Source organism: Salvia splendens, chromosome 15 (genome assembly GCF_004379255.2).
Source record: "Salvia splendens isolate huo1 chromosome 15, SspV2, whole genome shotgun sequence".
Lineage (NCBI taxonomy): Eukaryota > Viridiplantae > Streptophyta > Magnoliopsida > Lamiales > Lamiaceae > Salvia > Salvia splendens.
This window is the reverse complement of record NC_056046.1, coordinates 32,391,090-32,399,942: the sequence shown is the minus strand read 5'-3', so window position 1 is coordinate 32,399,942 and position 8,853 is coordinate 32,391,090. Positions and strand designations below refer to the sequence as shown.

General features: G+C 37.6%; 2 pseudogenes; both read left to right on the top strand.

The window, feature by feature from the left end:
• Positions 1-811: 811 nt before the first annotated feature.
• LOC121766427 lies at positions 812-2,465 on the top strand (annotated as a pseudogene).
• A 1,833-nt stretch (positions 2,466-4,298) lies between these two features.
• Positions 4,299-8,407, top strand: LOC121767044 (annotated as a pseudogene).
• The last annotated feature ends 446 nt before the right edge of the window (positions 8,408-8,853 follow it).

The window sequence follows — 8,853 nt, the reverse complement described above, 5'->3', positions numbered from 1 at the left end:
TTGCAGCTTCCTCTTTGAGCTCGTACTCGATCGTAGATCGAGTTATACACTGCTTCTTGTTTCCCTCCACCTCGGTTCATTTTTACTATAAATGATAACAGGGTCCCACATTCTACCAACTTATTCCACCAACATTTCAATTAAAACTAATATATACAAATGAGACTTATATTCCCCTAACTTTTTTCCACCCACTTTTCTTAACATTTTCCGTAAAACATGATGACGGACGAAGAAGTAATTTATAAAGTATTATTTCAATTTTCTTTACAAATGATCCATGCAAACTCAGGTTTTGTTTTCTTAGTGAATTTAAACCACATGTTAAATATTTTTTTTCTTTTCAATTTCTATGCGCATATTTTTTGTATTTTTACGAATATTTATCTGTTTTTATATTCGATGTCATTTGTATTAATGGAAACTTTTCACCCTTTTTTCTTTTTCCTTCCCTCTTGTAATTTACAGTTATCCTTTGTTTCTCTCTCTTTGTTACATTAACAATACGCTTTAAAACTTGTTTCGCTTACAAATGAAACTATTTTTCGTTGACAATGCTAATATACATAGTAGAGCTCCTTACCAAGAAAAACTTCTGTAGTAATTAAGTATGCCTTGACCTTCGTGTTGATCGTATTTGATGGTAATTTATAGTGTTAGCTTTTATATATACCGGTATCACACTCGTGCAATGCACAAAAGATAGTATTTTCAATTCGATTAGTAGAGGAACTTCCCTCTATAAAAGGCAAGGCCAAGATGCAAGGTATGAACTCAAGCTACAAACATTTTGAAACTCAGAAAAACAACCATGAAAATCGAAACAAGCCTCACCAACAATCTCCCACCATTGCTACTAGCATTGTGCTTAATTTCACTACTCATCTACAAACTTAAATCCACCGAGAAAAGTCCCACGTCCCCGCCTCTTCCTCCGGGCACCACCGCCTACCCGATCGTCGGCAGCCTCCCGGAAATTCTGTCAAACAAGCCAGCATTCCGATGGATACACAACCTCATGCAAGACCTCAACACCGAAATCTCCTGCATCAAGCACGGCAGAGTCCACGTCATCACTGTCACTTCTCCTGAACTTTCCAGAGAGTTCTTGAAGAAGCAGGAACCGTATTTGACTCCCGGCCCGAAGCCATATCAGCCCAGATCACCAGCGACGGCTACCTGACGCTGGCTCTGTCGCCTTCGGGCGACCAGTGGACTAAAATGAGGATGGTTATGAGGTCGGGTGTGCTATCAAATGCAGTGTTTCAACGGCTACACGAGAAGAGACTCGAGGAAGCCGATCACCTCGTCAGATATGTGTACAAACAGTGCAAGAATCCGGACAGCAACGGAAGTGTGAATGTGAGAGATGCGGCGCGCCATTTACTGTGGCAATGTGATAAGAAAAATGGTGTTTGGTGAGAGGTTTTTTGGGTCAGGAATGGCGGATGGGGGGGCGGGGGTTGAAGAGAGAGAGCATGTGGATGGATTGTTCGCGATTCTTTCGTGCCTCTATGGATTCGCCATTGCTGATTTTTTGCCGTGGCTGGTGGTTTTGGATTTGGATGGGCATAAAAAGAAGATAACGAATGCGATTAAGAATGTGAGAAGGTATCAAGATCCGGAAATCAAAAAGAGAATAGGGATGTGGGAGAAGGGCCTCAAGAGTGAGGAAGATGATATTCTTGATCTTTTGATTAACCTCAAGAAGTCAGGTTAACCTCAAGAAGGGCTTCTGTCCATTTGAGAGATCAAAGCATTAATTGTTGTAAGTTTTTAGTATCTAAAAGATTGTGTACTCAACCGTTTTTATAAAAGCATAATAATCAGGAACGATTGATTTTACAGGAAATAATGATTGAGACGGTTGATAATCCATCAAATGCAGTTGAGTGGGCGTTGGCAGAAATCGATATTCTTGCTAAGGCATCTGAAGAATTGGATCGAGTGGTAGGTAAAGATAGGCTTGTTCAAGAATTTGATTTGCCTAAATTAAATTATGTGATGACTTGTTTGAAAGAGTCATTTCGGATACATCCATTAGCACCTTTCAATGTCCCACATGTTTCAAGCAAAGATACAGTGGTTGTGTGGGTACTTTATCCCAAAGGGGAGCCAAGTGTTGCTTAGTCGTCCTGGCCTAGGGCGGAACCCTAGGGTTTGGGATGAGCCTCTCCGCTTTAGGCCTAAGAGACACGTTCATGATGAAGACTCAGTAGTCGTGCTTACGGATCCGGAGTTGCACATGTTGTCGTTTAGTACTGGAAGACGAGGATGCCCTGGAGTCGTTCTTGGTTCTACCCTGAGCACGATGCTTTTGGCTAGACTTATTCAATGTTTTGCATGGAGACCCCCACTTTCTACGAATACTATTGACTTGGCTGAGTCAGAAAAATGACTTGGCATTGGCTAAGCCTCTAATTGCTCATTCAGTGCCGCGCTGAAACTCACAAATTTACCTTTAACTCAAACAAAATTAGGATCATATATATGTATTGCATCATATTATAAGTGTGTGTTATCAATTGTTGTCTTGTCATAGTAACTTGTTTTTATCATCTCATGTACGTATCAGCTGTGGTGCTGAAAGTTGAAAGTTTAGTAAGACTACGTTAATTAGTGGAAAAAATAATTTTGTCATTGCCAATGTAGAAGGTTTCAACTCTTTAAGAATTTGTAAAAATAAAGTTAATTGGAACATACTACTAAATTAGCTGATTTTTTTTCGTATAGTATGCACCTTCCATAATGCAAATTAGCATTTCTAACGAAATTTATATTTATATATCAATCCAAATTTAAGTTGACATGGCAACAATAGGTACAAGGCTTAAAAATTCTCATGTAGTCCTTGCCATTCTAGATGATTGGGTCGAATTTTTTAAAGCTTACAAAACAAAATGTCAAAACCCAATGCTCATCATAAGTCCTTCTAGCCATTTATTCACATAATGCGCAATACCAGTATACTGATGTTTCTCCAACCGGAACTGGAAGGATGGTCTTGAAGCAACAAATTGGTCATCATCCGACGAAGCACCATCTGAGTCTGTACTATCGGGGTTGACATCTTCAGAATCATAAGGTGATTGTGGATCAAGAAAGTCGGCTTTATCAGGACCAATCATGGCCTCAACCACATCACAATTGTCACTGTCCCCTAAGTGCACGCCTCCAACATTAAAATCTTGTGTTGTATCGAAACATGGTTCTTGGCCTCTCGTGGACGTACCAACATCAAAATCTTGTGTGCAGCGAAACATGGTTCTTGGCCTCTCGTAGACGTACCAACATCTTAACTTATGAGATGATGACTATGTTGTTGAGTAATTGCCGAATACTCAACATACAATTCAATTTGACCTCCTGTAGCCATACTCTCACTAAACATTAGTGGCATGCATACTTCTTCTAGTAGAATACCTATAAACGTGACTGAAGATCCATAGAATATATGACGTTTCCATACTATTTGAACTTTGTTTTCAAATATGCTTATCCCCATCCTTTCACAAATTGTTTCCACAAACTTATCGTAGGAAATACTTTCATCCAACATAATAAATCCTTTTGCAAAAGGAGGATCATATGAAAAAACTGGTACGGGAATTATCTTTCCACCCCAATATAAATTGACACACCACGTCATACTATCTGCATTAATGTAAAACATAAATATTGGTAAAAAATATTTCTATTAAGTACAGTACAATATATACTATCATAACAATCTATCAAATATTGGTAAAAAATTAGATATACTACAATATTTAATACCATAACAATTGGTCAAAATATTTCTATTAATTACACTACAATATATAATACCATAACAATCCATCAAATAATTATATAAATTACACTACAATTATATTACTATCATAAAAAACCATCAAATATTGGTAGATTAATGTTTGGAAGAATGAGTCAAAAATTAGATATACTAACCGATTAGGAGGACTAATGTTTGGAAGAATGAGCCACAAATCGAAATCTACACGCTTAAATCCACCACCGGGTCGACCCAAGCAAGGGTTTACTTAAGGTTTTTCCGCCTTGGAAGGGTTTTCGCGTTTTGGGAGGGAAAGTGTTTAGGGTTCGCGATTTTGGGGAGATCTGGGGGAAATATGGTTCAACAGAAACTCGCCGACCAGGTTGGCGTGTTTATGTTAAACACGCCCATTCTATTGGCGTTTTTAACTTAAACACGCCAATTCCATTGGCGTGTATGTATATAAAACACGCCATCTTTGTTGGCGTTTTACCATGCCTGTATTTGGAGAAAATACGAGTAAAGTATGACGACATTGTAAAACGCCAACTATGTTGGCGTCTTTACTAATAGACACACCAATTTCATTGGCGTTTTTCCCATATATGGAATAGATAACAAAATGAGTACATTTTCGTTATTTTAAAGGCCAAGTAGCCTAGAAACCCGATTTTCTCCTCTTTTACCGGGTTAGTCGATTTGCAATTCATTTTCTGTCTACTTTCTTCTTTCTAGGATCAGCTTTTGATTTGAGCTCTACTTATGTTATGCTAACTTTTACTTTTGTTGTTATTATTATTATTTGTAAGGTGGACACAATGGCCAATGACCCCGGTTGAGGGTTGTCCCATGGTGTTTCAAACGATATGCAGTCTTCCGCCCGGTTGTCACCAGGTTGGTTGTTCATGACTTGGAGCTTGCTAGGGTGAAGAATTGCCCCAAGTGTCAATCAAGAAGGCAAATTTATTTCCGAATTTGACTGGAAATAGCCATATTATTGTTAAATGACTGTTAATAATTAGCTAATTTGGTGTTTCCCATGAATATGGTATCTGTGTTATGACATGTGCGTTTGGTTATGTTACTATTTTGATATATTCTGTGGCAAAAATTACTCAATTACGTAGTCGAATTGTTTACCTCTACTGATTCATAGCTAGGATAAAATTTTCCATCAGTCTTTTTGTATCCAATTTTCATATATTTAGCTTGTGGTACGTTTAAATTCAAATACTGCTTCTCTTTCTGTAGTATAAATTTGTGGTTGATGGTGAATGGAGACATGATGAGCACCAGCCTTCTGTCAATAGTAACATTGGAACAGTGAACACTATCCTCTTGTCTACAGAAGCTGATTACCTTACTCCAATGCTGCAAACCGGCAAGCGCCTCCTCTGGTCATGGTTCAAGCATGGAGTTGATAGTGAGAGCTTCCAACGCGTGGTATGGCATTCCTGTGCTCTCATCTTACTTCACCTGCCATACCCATAATTTTACACTAACATTATTAAGAAGTTATTTAATGATATTTTCTTTTCAATCACAGTGGATGTAATATATCTTATTGTTCATCATTATTACAGGTTCGGCTGTCAGATAGTACGCCTCCTGAGCCCTTCCCTACAGTGACACAGGCTGACATAGATGTTTCTCGTCATCGTATAGCTGTATTCTTGTCAGCTCACAAGGCATATGAGTTGCTCCCTGAATCTGGGAAGGCCTGGATGATCTGTCCCAACATTGTCTCTCTCGCTCTTCCTTTTTTGTCTCTTTGATTTATTTACTCAGTCTATTTTTCAGGTTATTGCTTTGGATGTTGAACTCCCTGTAAAGCAAGCATTTCATATATTGCATGAACAGGTACCTTTATTTGTTAAGTGCCTGTTCTTTAATGTTAAAGTTATTGCCTACCAGACCAGGGCGCTATGACTAACATGCCTCTGGCAAGATGGTGTCTTGGTTGTTGTCTCCGCTGTTTGTTCTTGGTGCTTTGTTGACCATCTTTTTCTGGTAAAGTTACAAACTCTTAAGAATGAAAAATATTCATTTCAGGGGATCTCTATGGCACCCTTGTGGGACTTTTCAAAGGGGAAATTTGTTGGAGTTCTTAGTGCAATGGATTTTATCTTGATTATGAGAGAGGTTAGAGCATTCTGCCATGTTTTTTATACAGAATAATCTTTCCTGAATATGCTCCTCCCCCCTTTACCATAGCTGTTCTCCTCCTCCTTGACTCCTTGTGCATTTCCACTGTTGTACCCTGATGTTTTGTTGTTATATAATGTCAAATACAGAATCGGCATTTTAAAGTTAGTTTATCCTTCATGCAGAACGCCGTTGATAGATCTTCTGTGAAATAGGGACCATTTTCTCTCATATTTGACTGGCAATGCACTGTGAAATCTCAAAGATCTCATTGTGATATTTTCTATATGTGCTAGCAGCTTGGCAGGCATGGGTCAAATTTGACGGGAGGAAGAGCTCGAGACGCATACTATATCTGCTTGGAAAGAAGCAAAGTTTTATCTAAATATCAAATTAATGGCCAAGGAGCAATAGTTCCAAGACAGCTTGTACAAGTAAGTGTTCATATTGATGCGCTAAATGCCAGGGTGAATATGTGTACATTGGGCCGATCATTTTAATTTTCTATGCCACAGGATGGATAGATAGATAGATGATCTTTTATACAGATATCCTTTTGCATATTTGATACTGCTGATCAAAACAATAAGTATAATACCTGCCCATTACACCCTTATTTTGGTTGATGTTTTCCACCATATATATAACCCCTGGTTAGACCTTTTTGTTTGTTCTTGTTTTGGTATGATCTTATTTATTTCTTATCGTCATTGATTTCCTTATATGTTAGATAGTTCCTCAAAAGCTTTATATTGTTGACTTGTAAACAAAAATATGTTCTCTTATACGCTGGAATTAACATATAGGATGTGTTCTTTTATGTTAACTTAATAAAGTTTTCCAGGCTGGGCCTGATGACTCCTTAAATGAAGTTGCTCTGAAGATTTTGCAAAGTGGTGTAGCAACAGTTCCCATCATTCATTCTCCTCTTCAGCAGATTCCCCGAACAAAAATCTATTACACCTTGCTTCACTTTTCGGGATAACTAAAATGTCAGTATTGTGGACCAGTTACTGACACTTTCAGTGTGTTTGAACTATGTTCTGGACTATATTTAGCTCCTTGTGGGTAGTAGTAATTAAACATGTTGCTTTGCAGGTATATGCCGGTTTTTCAGGCATTCGCCTGGTTCATTGCCAGTACTTCAATTGCCAATTTGTTCAATTCCTTTGGGCACTTGGGTTCCTAAGACTGGAGAGCCAAATCGCAGGCCATTGGCAATGTTAAGACCCAGTGCCTCTCTTGGTGCTGCATTAAATTTCTTAATTCAAGGTATCTAGATACATACTAGGAATGGGAGACTTTGGAGTAGTCACATTTCTGTTTCAATCTTTGTCTCTATGCAGTATACTTTTGTAGCGACACAGCGACCCATTTATTCACTAAATTGTCTTTTACTTTCTTGGATGTAGCTTAAAGTTACTGAGTTTTTCCATATGACGGTTTTATTTTATAGTATTATTTTGGTATAGCATGAAAAATTGACTGACCTTGTAGTTCAATAATTTCAACTTGGAGGCATTACTTATTTTATATGGTTCTGCAGAAATCAGTTCCACGAGAAAAGGAAACTAATTCAAACACATTTATGAATTTGATGAAATGTTGGGGTCTGAATAGATGGTCCCTAGTTTTTTCAAACTTATGTTATATTCTGCATATACATGATTTCAGACTCATTCCTTTGCAGCACAAGTTAGTTCAATCCCTATCGTTGATGATAATGACTCTTTATTGGATGTATATTCTCGAAGGTTAGTACTGCGAATACTGCTTGTCTAATCACAGGTGAATCTATTTCCCCACTTGGAATTATATTAATTAATCCTCATTTTTGCAGTGACATAACTAGTTTGGCCAGAGACAAAATCTACACACATTAATCTCGAAGAAACTACTATTCATCAGGTAAACACATCTATCTAATTCGCTTTCATGCTATAATCGCTATATCTGTGAATATTAGTTGCACGGTGTCAGTGTGATAGTCCCAGTGCCACGCCACAGTAGAAATTGCAGTTTTTATGTTAGTTTGAAATCTCATTCTATGCAATGATACATACTCATAACTTATAGAGTATATCGCTTCTTCTTAATTCCTTATTTTCTTCATCTCCGCATTGCAGGCATTGCAGTACTGAGATGACCCATTTTCAGTATACGGCTCCTCCAACATTCAAAGATGTTTTATGTGTTTACGTACAGATCCTCTCCATAAAGTCTTGGAGAGGTTATCCCAGCCAGGTTATAGATTCGTTCTAGTTTGTTTGAAGATGTTTTCCTGCACACGATCATTTTCCATTCCCTTTGACACTACTTATATATACACACTGATACACACACACACATGTTAACGTTTCCCTCCGATTCCCATTTTGCATGCTTTTCTTCTCTGGAGTGAGGCGTCTGGTTGTGGTTGAAGCTGGAAGCAAGCATGTTGAAGGCATTGTTTCGTTGGGAGACGCATTCAGATTTCTCATGGGCCGTTAAGCAAATTCAACAGTGTATACAATCGATAGTTCCTCTCTCATTCTTAGCCTGGTTTTAAGTTAATAGGCTGAAAATATGAGAAATGTAAGTGAATGTAGTTGTTGTTGCTCCATGTCTCTAGCATCTCAATTTTTTTAGAAATAGGCAAAAAAGTTGTGCTATTGAAATAGGAGAAAATAAGAAAAATGAAATAGGAGGATAGATGTTTTTCTTTAGTTTTATTTATGTATAATTCTTGTCATTGTTTGGCCTCTTATCTCGTCACCTTTTTTTTATCTGCTATTGAAAGGAAAATTGAAGAAAATTTTTAGCACTCCTATATTTAAGTCCGATGAATTCTGGTGTCTGTTTGTCTTATTCAATTGTTCATAGAAGAATTTTTAAGTTAAATTAACTCGACAATTTACATAATAGTATTCGGAAAAAATGCAATTAATTTGAATTTA